Here is a 19,120-nt window from a genome sequence, read left to right as displayed (position 1 = left end):
CAAACGAGCAAAAGGATAATATAGGAATAAGGTGGAATCATATTACACAGGCTCCGACGCCCACAGCATGTAGCAGGGGCTACAGTCCATTACGGTTTACAAAGGAGGACCCAGACGTAGTCTGCCTCTCAACGCCACTCTACCAGATAAACTCAATGCATTTTATGAACGCTTTGACAGAAACAACATCGTGCTGGGAGCGAGGGCTGCCACCAACCCAGAAGATTGGATGATCTCGCTCCCCGAGGCCGACGTGAGTAAAGTCTTTAACCAGGACATTACCCGCGCAAGGCCACGCTGGTATTCCAGGAAGCGTTCTCAGAGCATGCGCAGAACAGCTGGCAGGTACATTCACTGTAATTTTCAGCCTCTCCTTGTCCCAGTCTGTAATCCCCACATGTTTTAAGAAGACCACCATCCTTTCTGTTCCCAAGAACTCTAAGGCTTCATGCCACAATGATTACAGCCCGGTAGCACTCACATCTGTAATCATTAAGTGCTTTGACTGGCTGGTTATGGCACACATCAACTCCATCATCCCAAACACCCGAGACCCAATTTGCATATCGACGCAATCTCAATTTCACTCCACACTGCCCTCACCCACCTAGACAAGAGGAATAGCTTTGTGAGAATTCTGCTCATTGACTACAGCTTAGCGTTCAACACCGTTGACCCCGCCAAACTCATCACCAAGCTTAGGACCCTGGGACTGAATACCTCCCTCTCCAATTGGACCCTGGACTTCCTGACGGGCCGACCCCGTGTGCTCGATCGCATGGCACTACATAGGGTGGTGCGGACAGCCCAGTACATCACTGGGGCACAGCTCTTTGCCATTCAGGACCGCTATATCAGGCGGAGTAAAAGGAAGGCCTGGAAAATCATTAGACTCCAACCACCCAAGCCATAGACTGTTCTCTCTGCTTCCTCATGGCAAGCGGTACCGGTGCCTCAAGTCTGACACCAACAGGCTCCTGAACAGCTCCCCATGCCATAAGACTGCTAAATAGCTAACTAAATATACAACAAAATAGCTACACAGACTGAGTTGACCTTAGTATTTTATTCTTATTTTTGCACTTTCTCACTACACACACTGATACTCTAAACACACATCCAAACACTAACTCCATAATTTGCTCACACACACATAATATGCACTAGAGGTTAACCGATTATAATTTTTCAACGCCGATACCGATACCAATTATTGGAGGTCCAAAAAAAGCCGATACCAATTAATCGGTCATTTGTAGATATATATACACTGCTCAAAAAAATAAAGGGAACACTTAAACAACACAATGTAACTCCAAGTCAATCACACTTCTGTGAAATCAAACTGTCCACTTAGGAAGCAACACTGATTGACAATACATTTCACATGCTGTTGTGCAAATGGAATAGAAAACAGGTGGAAATTATAGGCAATTAGCAAGACATCCCCCAATAAAGGAGTGGTTCTGCAGGTGGTGACCACAGACCACTTCTCAGTTCCTATGCTTCCTGGCTGATGTTTTCGTCACTTTTGAATGCTGGCGGTGCTCTCACTCTAGTGGTAGCATGAGACGGAGTCTACAACCCACACAAGTGGCTCAGGTAGTGCAGCTCATCCAGGATGGCACATCAATGCAAGCTGTGGCAAGAAGGTTTGCTGTGTCTGTCAGCGTAGTGTCCAGAGCATGGAGGCGCTACCAGGAGACAGGCCAGTACATCAGGAGACGTGGAGGAGGCCGTAGGAGGGCAACAACCCAGCAGCAGGACCGCTACCTCCGCCTTTGTGCAAGGAGGATTAGGAGGAGCACTGCCAGAGCCCTGCAAAATGACCTCCAGCAGGCCACAAATGTGCATGTGTCTGCTCAAACGGTCAGAAACAGACTCCATGAGGGTGGTATGAGGGCCCAACGTCCACAGGTGGGGGTTGTGCTTACAGCCCAACACCGTGCAGGACGTTTGGCATTTGCCAGAGAACACCAAGATTGGCAAATTCGCCACTGGCGCCCTGTGCTCTTCACAGATGAAAGCAGGTTCACACTGAGCACATGAGCACGTGACAGACGTGACAGAGTCTGGAGACGCCGTGGAGAACGTTCTGCTGCCTGCAACATCCTCCAGCATGACCGGTTTGGCGGTGGGTCAGTCATGGTGTGGGGTGGCATTTCTTTGGGGGGCCACACAGCCCTCCATGTGCTCGCCAGAGGTAGCCTGACTGCCATTAGATACCGAGATGAGATCCTCAGACCCCTTGTGAGACCATATGCTGGTGCAGTTGGCCCTGGGTTCCTCCTAATGCAAGACAATGCTAGACCTCATGTGGCTGGAGTGTGTCAGCAGTTCCTGCAAGAGGAAGGCATTGATGCTATGGACTGGCCCGCCCGTTCCCCAGACCTGAATCCAATTGAGCACATCTGGGACAGCGTGTCTCGCTCCATCCACCGATGCACCACAAACTGTCCAGGAGTTGGCGGATGCTTTAGTCCAGGTCTGGGAGGTGATCCCTCAGGAGACCATCCGCCACCTCATCAGGAGCATGCCCAGGCATTGTAGGGAGGTCATACAGGCACGTGGAGGCCACACACACTACTGAGCCTCATTTTGACTTGTTTTAAGGACATTACATCAAAGTTGGATCAGCCTGTAGTGTGGTTTTCCACTTTAATTTTGAGAGTGACTCCAAATCCAGACCTCCATGGGTTGATAAATTTGATTTCCATTGATAATTTTTGTGTGATTTTGTTGTCAGCACATTCAACTATGTAAAGAAAAAAGTATTTAATAAGAATATTTCATTCATTCAGATCTAGGATGTGTTATTTTAGTGTTCCCTTTTTTTTTAGCAGTGTATATATATATACATATATATATATATATATTTGTAATAAAGACAATTACAACAATACTGAATGACCAATGAACACTTTAATTTTAACTTCATATAATCCGTAAATAAAATCTATTTATTCTCAAATAAATAATGAAACATGTTAAATTTGGTTTAAATAATGCTAAAATATAGTGTTGGAGAAGAAAGTAAATGTGCAATATGTGCCATGTAAAAAAGCTAACATTTAACTTCCTTGCTCAGAACATGAGAACATATGAAAGCTGGTGGTTCCTTTTAACATGAGTCTTCAATATTCCCAGTTAAGAAGTTTTAGGTTGTAGTTATTATAGGAATTATGACGCGTCGACTATTTCTGTCTATACCATTTGTATTTCATATACCTTTGACTATTGTATGTTCTTATAGGCACTTTAGTATTGCCAGCCTAATTGTGTGAGTTCATAGGCTTGAAGTCATAAACAGCGCTGTGCTTCAAGCATTGCTAAGAGCTGCTGGCAAACGCAGTAAAGTGCTGTTTGAATGAATGCTTACAAGCTTTCTGCTGCCTACCACCGCTCAGTCAAACTGCTCTATCCAATATCAAATCATAGACTTAATTATAATAAACACACAAAACTATGAGCCTTTTGTCATTAATATGGTTGATTCCGGAAACTATAATTTCGAATTTCAGTGAAATACGGAACCATTCCGTATTTTATCGAACGGGTGGCAACCCTAAGTCGAAATATTGCTGTTACATTGCACAACCTTCAATGTTATGTCATAATTATATTAAATTATAGCAAATAAATTACGGTCTTTGTTAGGAAGAAATGCCTTCGCACAGTTCGCAACGAGCTGGTGGCCAAAACTGCTGTGTCACGCCCTGACCTGAGATATCTGTTTTCTTTATATTTTGGTTAGGTCAGGGTGGATTACGATAGTTTTTGTATTGTCTAGGGTTTTGTAGGTCTAGGTATTTGTATGTTTATGGTGGCCTGATATGGTTCCCAATCAGAGGCAGCTGTTTATCGTTGTCTCTGATTGGGGATCATATTTAGGTAGCCAATTTCCCCTTTGGTGTTTGTGGGTTCTTATTCTATGTTTAGTTGCCTGTCTGCACTATTTCATATAGCGTCACGATTCGTTCGTTTTGTTGTTAGTTTGTTCAGTGTTTATTGTTCTTTATTAAAGAAGAATGTACGCATATCACGCTGCACCTTGGTCCGATTCATATGACGAATGTGACATGCTGCATATACCCTGACTCTGCTTGCACTGAAAGCAAGAGAAGTGACACAATTATCCTAGTTAATATTGCTTGCTAACATGCATTTATTTTAACTAAATATGCAGGTTTAAAAATATATACTTCTGTGTATTGATTTTAAGGAAGGCATTGATTTTTATAGTTATGTACATTTGTGCAACGATTGTGCTTTTTTCGCGAATGTGTTTCTGTTAAATCCTCACCCGTTTGGCGAAGTTGAAGTAGGCTGTGATTCGATGATAAATTAACAGGCACCGCTTTGTTTATATGCAACGCAGGACAAGCTAGTTAAACTAGTAACATCATCAACCATGTGTAGTTAATTAGTGATTATGTGAAGATTGATAAGTTTAATGCTAGCTAGCAACTTACCCTGGCTCCTTGCAGCCACAAGGTCCCTTTGATGCTGCACTCACGTAACAGGTGGTCAGCCTGCCATGCAGTCTCCTCGTGGATTGAAATGTAATCGGCCATAATCGGTGTCCAAAAAGGCTGATTACCATTGTTATGAAAACCTGAAATCGGCCAACCTCTAATATGCATATACACTTATACTGATTCTACACACACCCACTCAAATAGAGTCATAATATACACTACTGCTACTCTGTTTATCATATATCCTGATACCTAGTCACCTTACCCCTATACATATCTACCTCTATCGATTCAGTATCCCGGCACATTGTATACATTGTACTGGAACTGACCCTGTTATATACTGTAGTATGCTTATTTTCTTTATCGTGTTCTTCTTATTTTTTATATTTCGTGTGTTTTTGTTCTACCTTGTTATATTTACTTTTACATTGTTATTGATTACTATATTTTAACTTGAAACTTCATTGCAAAATAGTTGGGAATAGATTTTCGATGTACCGATTCCATGGCACATAGAGGTATATTTTCCGGGTGATTTAAATATTGACTGGCTTTCATCAAGCTGCCCACTCAAGAAAAAGCTTCAAACTGTAACTAGTGCATGCAACCTGGTTCAGATTATCAGTCAACCTACCAGGGTTGTTACAAACAGCACAGGAAAGAAATAATCAACATGTACTGATCACATCTTTACTAATGGTGCAGACATTTGCTTTAAAGCAGTATCCAAATCCATTGGATGTAGTGATCACATTATAGTAGCCATATCTAGGAAAATCAAAGTTCCAAAAGCTGGGCCTAAGATAGTGTATAAGAGATCATACAAGAAGTTTTGTAGTGATTCCAATGTTGGTGATGTAAAGAATATGTGTTGGTCTGTGATGTGTAACCAGATGCTGCACTTTACACATTTAGGAAATTGTTTATTCCAGTTACTAATAAGCATGTACCCATTAATTAAATGACTGTACAAACGTAAATCCCCATGGATTGATGCGAAATTTAACAATGGTATGGTTGAGAGGGATGAGGCAAAAGGAATGGCAAATAAGTCTAGCTGCACAACCGATTGGAAAACGTACCCCAATTGAGAAATCATATGACTAAACTGAATAAAAATAAGAAGTTACATTATGAAACAAAGATAAATGACATAAACAATGACAGTAAAAAGCTTTGGAGCACCTTAAATGAAATCTTGGGCAAAAAGGCAAACTCAGCTCCATCATTCATTGAATCAGATGGCTCATTACAAAACCCACTGATATTGCCAATTACTTTATTATTTAATTGGCAAGATTAGCAAACTTAGGCATGACATGCCAGCAACAAACTCTGACACTACACATCCAAGTATATCTGACCAAATTATGAAAGACGAGCGTTGTAATTCGGAATTCCGTACAGTGAGTGTGGAAGAAGTGGAAAAAATGGTTGTCTAGCAACAATGACAAGCCACTGGGGCCTGACAACTTGGATGAAAAAATACCACTCCTATTTGCCATATCTCCAATATAAGCCTACTAGCAAGTGTGTGCCCTCAGGCCTGGAGGGAAGCAAAAGGAATTCAGCTACCAAAAATAGAATAGTAAAGCCCCCTTTACTGGCTTAAATAGCTGAACAATCAGCCTGTTACCAAGTCTTAGTAAACTTTTGGAAAAAATTGTGTTTGACCAGATGCAATGCTATTTTACTGTAAACAAATTGACAACAGACTTTCAGCATGCTTATAGGGAAGGACATTCAACAAGCACAGAACTTACACAAGTGACTGATAATCGGCTGAGAGAAATTGATGATAAAAAGATTGTGGGAGCTGTTTTGTTAGGCTTTGATATTATCGATCATAGTCTGCTAATGGAAAAAACGTATGTGTTATGGCTTCACACCCCCTGCTATATTGTGGATAAGGAGTTACAGTACATGTCTAACAGAACACAGAGGGTGTTCTTTAATGGAAACCTCTCCAACATAATCCAAGTAGAATCAGGAATTCTCCAGGCAGCTGTCTAGGCCCCTTACTTTTTTCAATCTTTGCTAATGGCATGTCACTGGCCTTGAGTAAAGCCAGTGTGTCTATGTATGCGGATGGCAACACTATACACGTCAGCTACTACAGCGTGCAATATCACTGCAACACTTAACAAAGAGCTGCAGTTAGTTTCAGAATGGGTGGCAGAGAATACGTTAGTCCTAAATATTTCACAATCTAAAAACATTGTATTTGGGACAAATCATTCACTAAAACCAAAACTTCAACAACATTTTGAAATAAATAATGTGGAAATTAAGCAAGTTAAAGTGACTAAACTGCTTGGAGTAACTCTGGATTGTAAACGGTCATGGTCAAAACATGTTGGTACAACAATAGCTAAGATGGGGAGAAGTCTGTCCATAATAAAGCTCTGCTCTGCCTTTTTAACAGCACTATCAACAAGGCAGGTCCTACAGGCTCTAATTTTGTCTCAACTTGACTACTGTTCAGTCATGTGGTCAGGTGCCAGAAAGAGGGACCTCGTAAAATTACAATTGGCTCAGAACAGGGCAGCACGGCTGGCCCTTAAATGTACACGAAGAGCTAGAATTAATCATATGCATGTCAATCTCTCATGGCTCACGTTGGAGCAGAGATTGACTTCATCACTACTTGCTTTTGTAAGAAGTGTTGACCGGCTGAATGGTGTCTGTTTAAACTACTAGCACACAGCTCGGACATCCATGCATACCCCACAAGACATGCCACGAAAGGTCTCTTCACAATCCCAGGTCAAGAACAGACTTTGGGAGGCGCACAGTACAACATAGAGCCATGGCCACATGGAACTCCTTTCCACATCAGGTATCTGATGCAAGCAGTAGTATCAGATATAAAAAACAGATAAAATACACCTTATGGAACAGCGGGGACTGTGAAGAGACACACAGGAACAGACACACATACACATGATAAGACACACTCTACACACACGTACACATGGATGTTGTATTGTAAATATGTGACAGTAGTGGCAACACACAAATTTTGTGGGGTAAAGTGTTATGAAATGTAATATCATGTAATATTTTTAACTGTGTTTAACTGCCTTAATTTTGCTGGACTCCAGGAAGAGCCTTGGCAGCAGCTAATGGGAATCCTTAATAAATAAACATACACAAAACGACGCCAGATTCAAAACACAGAATTTTCCAATTTAAATTATTAAACAAAATTCTTGCAACCAATAGAATTGTATATAAATAGTTGAAGTTCACATACACTTAGCCAAATACATTTAAACTCAGTTTTTCACAATTCCTAACATTTAATAAAATTCACTGTTTTAGGTCAGATAGGATCACCACTTTATTTTAAGAATGTGAAATGTCAGAATAATAGTAGAGAGATTTATTTGTCTCTGTTTTTATTTCTTTCATCACATTCCAAGTGGGTCAGAAGTTAACATACACTGAATTAGTATTTGGTAGCATTGCCTTTAAATCGTTTAACTTGGGTCAAATGTTTCGAGTAGCCTTCCACAAGCTTCCCACAATATGTTGGGTGAATTTTGGCCCATTCCTCCTGACAGAGCTGGTGTAACTGAGTCAGGCTGGTAGGCCTCCTTGCTCGCACTCACTTTTTCAGTTCTGCTCACAAATTATCTGTACGATTGAGGTCAGGGCATTTTTGATAGCCACTCCAATACCTTGACTTTGTTGTCCTTAAGCCATTTTGCCACAACTTTGGAAGTATGCTTGGGGTCATTGTCCATTTGGAAGACACATTTGCGACCAAGCTTTAACTTCTTGACTGATGTCTTCAGATGTTGCTTCAATATATCCAGATAATTTTCCTGCCTCATGATGCCATCTATTTTGTGGAGTGCACCAGTCCCTCCTGCAGTAAAGCACCCCCACAACATGATGCTGCCACCCCCGTGCTTCACGGTTGGGATGGTGTTCTTCGGCTTGCAAGTATCCCCCTTTTTCCTCCAAACATAACGATGGTCATTATGGCCAAGCAGTTCTATTTTTGTATCATCAGACTAGAGGATTTCTCCAAAAAGTACGATCTTGTGCAGTTGCAAACCGTAGTCTGGCTTTTTTTTAATGACGGTTTTGGAGCAGTGGCTTCTTCCTTGCTTTCAGGTTATGTCGATATAGGACTCGCTTTACTGTGGATATAGATACTTTTGTACCTGTTTCCTTCAGCATCTTCACAAGGTCCTTTGCTGTTGTTCTGGGATTGATTTGCACTTTTCGCACCAAAGTACGTTCATCTCTAGGAGACAGAATGCGTCTCCTTCCTGAGCAGTATGACGGCTACGTGATCCCATGGTGTTTATACTTGTGTACTATTGTTTGTACACATGAACGTGGTACCTTCAGGCATTTGGAAATTGCTCCCAAGGATGAACCAGAATTTTTTTCTGAGGTCTTGGCTGATTTCTTTTGATTTTCCCATGATGTCAAGCAAAGAGGCACTGAGTTTGAAGGTAGGCCTACACCTCCAATTGACTCAAGTTATGTCAATTAGCCTATCAGAAGCTTCTAAAGCCATGACATAATTTTCTGGAATTTTCCAAGCTGTTTAAAGGCACAGTCAACTTATTGTATGTAAACTTCTGACCCAGTGGAATTGTGATACAAGTGAAATAATCTGTCTGTAAACAATTGTTGGAAAAATTACTTGTGTCATGCACAAAGTAGATGTCCTAACCGACTTGCCAAAACTATAGTTTGTTTACAAGAAACTTGTGGAGTGGTTGAAAAACGAGTTTCAATGCCTCCAACCTAAGTGTATGTAAACGTATGACTTCAACTGCATATGGGGGATACAACCATCCCAGCTCTGCAGATTTTGCTGCAAAGAGACAGAATCATTAAATTGTTTGTTTTGGTAGTGTCCATACTGTATGTAGCTTATTTTTGGTCGCAAGTTCAGAAATGGCAGAAGAATTACCTAGAGCTAACTCTGCAAATAGCACTACTGGGGGATCTGAAAAGTCATAGTCAATTGATCAATGATATAATAACACTTTGAGCAAAACATTTTATCTTTCATTTACAACCTGTAGAAACTATGAGAATAGAAAGGTTCAGAACTTTTGGGAAACATCACAGCACAGTTGAAAACGATATCGCAAATAGAAATCAAAACTGGATGATTTTAAGAGATCAATGGGAGGGGTTTTGCAGAGCTGAAGGTTGGGACTAAAAACAACAAGATAGCTCATGTAAAATATACTGGGTCCGTAAAATGTTCGAACAAACTTAAACCAAAAACAACAGGAGGACAAAACTGACAGTGAAGTTGTCCTGACAGTGAAGTTGTCCTGACAGTGAAGTTGTTCTATTTGTAGAACTTTTCATGGGAATCTAATTCCTCTTTTGTAGCCTCAAATTTCTGGCACTGCAGTAATTTGTTGAATTCCAGCCCTTTCTTGCATTCCTTCATTTTCAGCATGGCAATAATTCACTTCATGTTGTTATCATTTTCACACAGTGTCATGTTTCTTTGTCTTTGTATGCCTCTATTCATCAAAAAGTAACCTTTCCTTTGTCAGAATAATTATGATCCTCTGTGAGAATGGATTTACAATGGATTCAATAGCAGTGTTCCGACTTAAAGCCTTTTCTCCCCTTTCCGAAGCTGTCCCAACGTATTCATAAATGAGCTAATAAGTTCTTAGCTGTTAGCAGTCTTTTACTGGTGCTAAAAATGGACGATTGTCATCAAGTTTCATTACTCTATTATGACATTTCACAAACCAAACCAAATTAAAATACTGTTACATAAAGTAAATACTATATAAAACCCACACCGGTCAGTGGATGAATACCGGTTTATTGTAAAAAACTATAAACCGCTCAATCCTAATCCCGGCCCAGCTCAAAGTCAACCCAAGCCTAAATCTGATAACCTCTTCCTGTATATGCATAACCTAGCTTGAAGTCAAACTGAATCATAACCTCTTCCTGTATCTGCATAACCTAGCTTGAAGTCAAACTGAATCATAACCTCTTCCTGTACCTGTGGAGAAGAAAAGAGAACAGGACGTACCCCACAGCCTTATGTCGTGCCTCTGTCTCTGTCTCTGTCTCAGTCAGTATGACTAACACTAACCAACCCAGGGACGTTGGCCAATGCCCAGGGTGCCGTTTGACATTGGCACAGTCAGTGGCATGTTCTCGAGCTGAGTTTGACACGCGGTGAAAAACGTGGGCCGACTCCCAATGGCCGACTTCCTCTCAGAGTGGTTTGTAATGACGCCGCTCGAAGCACACAGCACCACGCCTCACAGGGGTGGCAATAATACATCTCCACAAAGAAGATGAATCAGCATGATTTAGAATAATGAGGTATTAAGGAATATTATGACTTCGGTTGGTGCTGCCTGCCTCCTAGCACCCTCTCTTCTCCTCCCTTTCAACCACCTATAAAGCTCACCTAGTGTGCTCACAATTATACAAACGGATTACAGATTTTTCCACACAACAAGTTCCTTGTCAAACAATGGCCCACGTTGGGCTCACTGACAGAATAAGCTCAGCTCGTTTTGAACAGCCGATACGCTGATTATTTCCAGCTCCGAAATGAGATCAAATGGATGAGAATTCAAAGGAAAACAGAGGAGTGCTTCTCCGAACAAATTGGCCAAATTAGACAAATGCTTGTCTCTTTGAGTCAGAGATAATGGAGGGAGAGGACTAAGACAATAGAAATGGGAAATTCTATATTGCTACAGTATGCCGGGGAAGTGTGGACAATGAGAGCAAGACCATGCTGGATCTAAGCCAATAGAGAATACTCCAGCCTGACCTGAAACCAACTTTTTACCTCATCTTGGCCAATGAGATGATGAGATGATAGCAAAGTGCAATTGGGGCTTGGGACCGCAATTGAACCGGAATCAGACCATTGTGTTTGAAATGAGTACGGACGGATATATTTGGGGTTGGGACCGGAGAGGGATCATATTGTGATTGTGTTTTGACCGTATGGTGGTCCTGCTGGGCATGGGGATGAACCCTTGGACAAACCACAATACTAGGAAGTCACAAACCTGGTCCAGAAATGCAATGATGTTGGCCGGATACTCCCTGTAGTACAGTAGCAATGTGGAGCTTTGTCAATGACGGTGGTGAATTATTGTGTGTCTAAACCTAAACTCAATTGAGATTCAGATGATTCATATGGAGATATGATCGCCTTATTTAATCTTCCAGGAATTAATGTTGCTGATTATACTTGAGTACTGACCTGACATATGGAAAAGGCAAGTTGGCCCTTTTTTTTACCATCAATGACTGTAGAACAGTTCATTAATGTTTGGAGGGGAACAAAACCAAGCAAATCCTGCTCACAGTTTGACATTCCAGTTCTACACCAGTGTCCAGTCCTGCCTCCTCTTATTTTCTCTTCTTTCCCCTCCTCTCCACCCCTCCTCTGTCTGCATCCCCTCTCACCTCCACACCCCTTCCCTCCTCCTCCCACTCTCCTCTACTCTTCCCTCCCTCCCTCTCCTCTCCTCTGCCTGCCTCTCCTCTCCCTTGATCCATTCACCTCACCTCACCTCCACCCATCCTCTCCTCTCGTTACCCATCCCCTCCTCACCCCCTTCTCTCTTCTCCTCTCCTCTTCCCTCCCTTTCCTCTGCCTGCCTCTCCTCTCCCTTCATCCATTCTCCTCACCTACACCCACCCCCTCATCTCCTTCGGTTACCTCCTCCCCCTTCTCTCTGTACAGTATGGTGAGTTATAGGACAATGGATCTGCCTGTTTCCAGGCCTCAGCACTTCTGCTTGCCCCGCTGGCTTCCATTTATTAGACCCACTCGACACTGTAAATTTGTCCAGACCACATCTCTACTGTTTGATTCATACCTCAAAGCAATGGTCAAGTTATCTACTCCTCAATAATTCAATTCCGCAGATAAAATTTAAAAAAACGAGACATTTTATCAGGGGTGGAAAAGAAGGCAAAGACACTCAATAACCCACCTACTCACAAACTGCCTATGCTTCTGTTTTTTTTCTCTCTTTACATTTCTTGGCAGCACTTTAGTTGAAACATAGTCTGTGCTGCAATGCAGTCCAGAGCCCAACTCCCGGAGAGAAAGCTGAGTAGAGGAAGGATGTGAATGAAAGTAAGAAAATAACAGTAGCAGGGGAGCAGTGCGTCTGTGTGTGAGAGTGTGTGTGTGTGTACCTGTGTATTCATGTGCCCATTTGTGTGTGTGAGTGTGTGTGTGCACTGCACATGTGTGTTGTAGGGCTGACCCCATTTACTCGACTGGTCGATTGTTTGGTCGGTATGCAGTTGGTCGACCAAGATTTCTTTAGCCAAGAAATAGCACAAAAAAATAAACGCTGATGTTCTGTGTTGGTCGCTGCAGCAGGGAGGAGAGAGAGACAACGGGTGCTAGTCACACAGTCACATGCTGTCATTTCTTTTAACATAGTGCAGCAAGTCTGACCCCGGCCCAGCACAATCAAATCAATTGCGGTCGGACTCCCTCTAATAAGTTGTGTGTCTTAATTATTTCATCAAACAATTTCATCATCATTATTTCATCAAACAAACCTTTTCCACATTTTGTTACGCTACAGCCTAATTCTAAAATAGATTGTTTTTTAAATCCCTCATCAATCTACACACAATACCCCATAATGACAAAGTAAACATTTTTAAAACAATTTTTTTTTTTTTTTTACAAGTGTATTAAACATAAAAAAACAGAAATATCACATTTACATAAGTATTCAGGCCCTTTACTTAGTACTTTGTTGAAGTCTTCTTGGGTATGACACTACAAGCTTGGCACACCTGTATTTGGGAAGTTTATCCCAATCTTTTCTGCAGATCCTCTCAAGCTCTGTCAGTTTGGATGGGGAGCATTGTTGCACAGCTATTTTCAGGTCTCTCCAGAGATGTTCGATCGGGTTCAAGTCTGGCTGGACCACTCAAGGACATTCAGACTTGTCCCAAAACCACTCCTGCGTTGTCTTGGCTGTGTGCTTAGGGTCATTGTCCTGTTGGAAGGTGAACCTTCGCCCCAGTCTGTGGTCCTAAGCGCTCTGGAGCAGGTTCTCATCAAGGCTCTCTGTATTTTTCTCCGTTCATCTTTCCCTTGATCCTGACTTGTCTCCCAGTCCCTGTCGATGAAAAACATCCCCACAGCATAATGCTGCCACCACCATGCTTCACCGTAGGGATGGTGCTAGGTTTCCTCCAGACGTGACACTTGGCATTCAGGCCAAATAATTCGATCTTGGTTTCATCAGACCAGAGAATCTTGTTTCTCATGAGAGTCTTTAGGTGCCTTTCGGCAAACTCCAAGTGGGCTGTAATGTGTCTTTTACTGAGGAGTGGCTTCCATTTGGCCACTATACCGTAAAGGCCTGATTGGTGGAGTGCCGCAGAGATGGTTGTCCATCCAGAAGGTTCCCCCATCTTCACAGAGGAACTCTGGAGCTCTTTCAGAGTGACCATCGGGTTCTTGGTGACAGCTCGACGGTGTATGTAACAGAGAGGTTTGACTCTCTGCCAGGTAAGTGCTGTCGCATGCACACCACAATTGATGCCCAGCCCTACAGTACACCGCAAGTAACGCAGTATGAAGGGAACGGATACTGGGTGCTCAGTCTCATTCAAAATACAGGCACATCTTGAGCTTTACTGTACAATGACTGAACTGCCCTTTGTTCTGCGGTATCCTCGATCAATGTGATTCAATTTAATTCAATAAATATTACTGACATTAAATACGTTTAACACTTTAGAATTACTTTCATGTTATGCCTTTATACATGCTTATACATTATAATTATGTAATTATTGCCAAGGCAGAAGTAAATATCTTGTCTAACTCATATCTATCTCTACATATACTGTATCTATGTAGATAGATTCCCCCTCTCTTAGATATTCTAGTCAGATAATGTCCCAATCTCTGTCGTATTAGATAGCATAGCAGTCAGATGACAATTGCAAATGACACCCTATTCCCTATATTGTGCACAACCTTTGAACAGAGCCCATATGGCTCTGGTCAAAAGTAGTGCCCTAAATAGGGTGCCATTTTGTAACCCATTACATGTTTTTTTAGGGCCGCTGTCCTTGCCCTAAGTGTCTAAATACTGCCCTATGGGCCCTTGTCAAAAGTAGTGCACTACATAGGGGATAGGGTGCCATTTGGGAAACAGTATTTTCTAAGGGCCACTGTCCTTGACCTGTGTGTGTAAATACTGTGCATCACCTTGTATTTTAATCAGGCCGAAGAGATTGATGCTCACGGGCTGTCATGTTAATGGTGCGCATCCATCAAATATGGCCCCGGCATTTCACTCCAATCAGCAGGGCTGTAGAGAGACACACTGCCACCCCGTGTTAAGTTAGGAGCATTATACAGTGGACATACACACACCAGCATAGTGAGACACACAGATAAACACACACATGCATGCACAAACTAATAAACACACGCACACATGCTCACACACAAACAAATACACATAGACAGGCACTAACATTAACACACACACACATACACACACCCCGACACCACATAGATCAGATCCGCCCAGGCCACATTGACAGGTCATCCCAGGAGACAGCTTTTGATGGATATGGACATTTAAATGAGTGCTTCCCTAAAAAAATCCCCTGAGAAAATCATGTGAAAAACACGTGTAAACAAATCACAAAAAATAAAAATAAAAATTGGGGGGGGATCTTCACGAGTCAGGCATGGTTTTCGGCACGTGTTTTCCCCCACGTAAAAAAAAACGTGTATGTTTTTTTCACACTTATTTTTCACCACTTCCAGCTTCATCTGGTCTCCCTTCCAGGGACCAACCAGGACCAACCCTGCTTAGCAAACCAGCAGTAGGATGCAGGGTTCTATGTTGCTGGAATGAATGTGCCAAAACTTCCAACTATAAAAAAGGCAGCGAAAGCAAAGGCCAGGGGAACATAACCAAAAATAGGGAAAATTGCAGGAAAGAGAAAGGCATTTTATTTAATTGCGTTATCATAAAAGAATGATCACCGAAAACATGTTTTTTTTTCTGCATGCACTTAAAATTCATTTGTTCTCGCATTTCTAAATGATTTTTTTTTTTGCTATCAATACTTTTGTGTTTATGTTTGCAATACTAAGAATATTTTTTTCTCAACTGCAGAACTCCTGCTTGATATTAATTAAAATGAAACAAAAGTAACTCATTCACAAGAGGATTGCACAATGTCATAACAATATTACTCTATTAAAAAGGTGTTTAAAGCAGCGATCCTTAATTGAAGCTTTCTCCCCTCCAGTTTCAGTAAAAAGCAGAGGGATGGCGCTGGAGAAAAGCAACCACTCAAATCCATAAACTTCGCTATGGATGCAAGGACTAACCATCCATGATATCAAAATGATAGTTTTAACCATGTTTTAAGTGGTTGTTTACATTTACGTTGTTTACAAACATTGGAATAAAACATATTTGGCTTCTGATGGGGTACGACAGTTGAACTAAGCTCAAAAGGCATTTATACAGTTCATTTGGAAAGTATTCAGAACCCTTGACTTTTTCCACATTACTTTGCAGCCTTATTCTAAAATGGATTCAATTGTTTTCTTTTCTCATCAATCTACACACAATACCCCTTAATGAAAAAGCAAAAACAGTTTTTTAGACAACACCGGAAATATCACATTTACATAAGTATTCAGACCCTTTACTCAGTACTTTGGTGAAGCACCTTTGGCAGCGATTACAGCCTCGAGTCTTCTTGGGTATGACGCTACTAGCTTGGCACACCTGTATTTGGGGAGTTTCTCCAATTCTTCTCTGCAGATCCTCTCAAGATCTGTCAGGTTGGATGGGGAGCGTCGTGCACAGATATTTTAGGGTCTGTCCTGGCTGGGCCACTCAAGGACATTCAGCGACATTTCCTGAAACCACTCCTGCGTTCTCTTGGCTGTGTGCTTAGGGTCGTTATCCTGTTAGAAGGTGAACCTTCGCCCCAGTCTGAGCGCTCGGGAGCAGGTTTTCATCAAGGATCTCTCCTTGAGATCCTTGATGAAAAGCGGGAGTGGTTTGAAAAGCGGGAGCGGAGGTACTTCGCTCCGTTAATCTTTCCCTCAAACCTCACTAGTCTCCCAGTCCCCTTGTTTCTCATGGTCTGAGTCCTTTAGGTGCCTTTTGGCAAACTCCAAGCGGGCTGTCATGTGCCTTTTAGTGAGCAGTGACTTCTCTCTGGCCACCTTACCATAAAGGCCTGATTGGTGGAGTGCTGCAAAGATGGTTGTCCTTCTGGAAGATTCTCCCATCTCTTTGAATGTTTGAACATCTTGAAGAACAATCTGGCCTTAAATGGCCATGTACTCTTATAATCTCCACCGAGCACAGCCAGAAGAGGACTGGCCACCCCTCAGAGCCTGGTTCCTCTCTAGGTTTATTCCTAGGTTCCTGCCTTTCTAGGTAGTTTTTCAGAGCCACCATGCTTCTACATCTGCTTTGCTTGCTGTTTGGGGTTTTAGGCTAGAATTATGGTCAGATTTGCCAAATGGAGGGTGAGGGAGAGCTTTGTATGCGTCTCTGTGTGTGGAGTATACGTGGTCCAGAGTTCTTTTTCCTCTTGTTGCACATTTAACATGTTGAGAGAAATTTGGTAAAACGGATTTAAGTTTCCCTGCATTAAAGTCCCCGGCTACTAGGAGCGCCGCCTCTGGGTGAGCGTTTTCTTGTTTGCTTATGGCGGAATACAACTCATTCAATGCTGCTTTAGTGCCAGCCTCTGACTGTGGTGGTATGTAAAACAGCTACGAAAAATACAGATGAAAACTCTCTGAGTAGATAGTGTGGTCTACAGCTTATCATGAGATACTCTACCTCAGGCGAGCAATAGTTCACTACTTCCTTAGATATCGTGCACCAGCTGTATGTTGATTTTGTCATCATTCAGGCACGACTCCGTGAAGCATAAGATGTTACAGTTTTTAATGTCCCGTTGGTAGGTTAGTCTTCCGCGTAACTTGTCGTTTTTATTCTCCAAGGAGTGCACGTTTGCTTGCAGAATGGAGGGAAGTGGGGGTTTATTCGATCGCCTATGAACTCTCAGAAGGCAGCCCGCCCTTCGGCCCCTCCTTCTCCACCTCCTCTTCATGCAGATCACAGGGATCGGGGCCTCTTCCCGAGGGAAGCAGTATATCCTTCCCGTCGGGCTCGTCAGAGTCGTGAAAGTTAAAAAAGGAATCTGCTAGTCCGTGGTGAGTAATCGCAGTCCTGATGTCTAGAAGTTATTTTCGGTCATAAGAGATGGTAGAGGCAACATTATGGACAAAATAAGTTTTAAAAAATTGTTAAAAACAATGCAAATAAACAAAAATACACAATCGGCTGGGGTCACGTAAAACGTCTTCTTCTCTGCCGCCATCTTACTCTGTTTATTATTTTTAATAAATGAGCTGTTTAGCTATAATTTCTAAAAAACTGTTTTTTGCTTTGTCATTATGGGGTATTGTGTGTAGATTGATGAGGGAAAAATGCAATTTAATCAATAATAATGCTGTAACATAACAAAATGCGCACGAAAAGGGGTCTGAATACTTTCCGAAGGCTCTGCATATACACTACTGTTCAAAAGTTTGGAGTCACTTAGAAATGTTCTTGTTTTTGAAAGAAAAACACATTTTTTGTCCATTAAAATAACATGAAATTGAACAGAAATACAGTGTAGACATTGTTAATGTCATAAATGACTATTGTAGCTGGAAACGGCATATTTTTTTAATATTTTTTTTTAAATAGAATATCTACATATCAGCAACCATCACTCCTGTGTTCCAATGGCATGTTGTGTTAGCTAATCCAAGTTTATAATTTCAAAAGCCTAATTGATCATTAGAAAACCATTTTGCAATTATGTTAGCACAGCTGAAAACTGTGGTCCTGATTAAAGAAGCAATACAACTTTGTTTCTGGCCATTTTGAACCTGTAATCAAACCCACAAATGCTGATGCTCCAGATACTCAACTAGTCTAAAGAAGACCAGTTTTATTGCTTCTTTAATCAACAAAACAGTTTTCAGCTGTGCTAACATAATTGCAAAAGGGTTTTCTAATGATCAATTAGCCTTTTAAAATGATACAATTTGGTACAATTTCTGTATAGCCTGTTAGCTCACTAAAACTCAGACCCTGGCTATGGCCCTACAGTATTACACTTCTTCCCTTTACAATGACACAAGCCACATTACACCACTGTTCTAGGTGTAAAAAATATTATAGAAACAAGATGGAGGATAATAGAAAAACCACATAGCCTATTTTCCCCAATGGAGTATGATAGTGTTTAGTTAGTGTTCCTGCAAAACCTCCAGCTGTGTAGCTTAGCGGCCATAGAGCCAGTTATGATGAGTAATACTTTAAAAGCCCTATAAAGGCTGCTGTATGAGCCAACCACAGCCACATGTGAACTTACAGCCTCTTGTTTATAAGCAACCAAACAAATGAGTCTGACTCACTCATACGCGTCTGTATATAAACGCAACATTCCCCCCATCAATGTGACATAAACACACACTCATTCGTTCAATTCAGCATGGTTCAGCTCCAGTGTTTGTCCTTTCATTAGTCATATGGGGCGAGCAGTCCACCCTGGCTTGACCA

The 19,120-nt window shown here is 41.7% G+C and overlaps 1 protein-coding gene across 5 annotated transcripts in view; it reads right to left on the bottom strand.

Annotated features, from left to right (window-relative positions):
• Positions 1–19,120, bottom strand: part of LOC129820256 (CXADR-like membrane protein) — a 135,111-nt gene that overhangs the window by 56,784 nt on the left and 59,207 nt on the right. The window contains exon 2 of one of the 5 annotated variants that reach the window (XM_055877332.1): positions 14,719–14,836. The exons of the other annotated variants lie outside the window; for them this stretch is intronic. The gene's annotated coding sequence lies outside the window, so the exon portion shown is untranslated. The remainder of the gene's footprint in view (positions 1–14,718; positions 14,837–19,120) is intronic. 5 annotated transcript variants of the gene reach the window in all.

Source organism: Salvelinus fontinalis, chromosome 2 (genome assembly GCF_029448725.1).
Source record: "Salvelinus fontinalis isolate EN_2023a chromosome 2, ASM2944872v1, whole genome shotgun sequence".
In the NCBI taxonomy this organism is placed as follows: domain Eukaryota; kingdom Metazoa; phylum Chordata; class Actinopteri; order Salmoniformes; family Salmonidae; genus Salvelinus; species Salvelinus fontinalis.
Note: the sequence above shows the minus strand (reverse complement) of the source record. Positions and strands in the feature narration are given on the sequence as shown.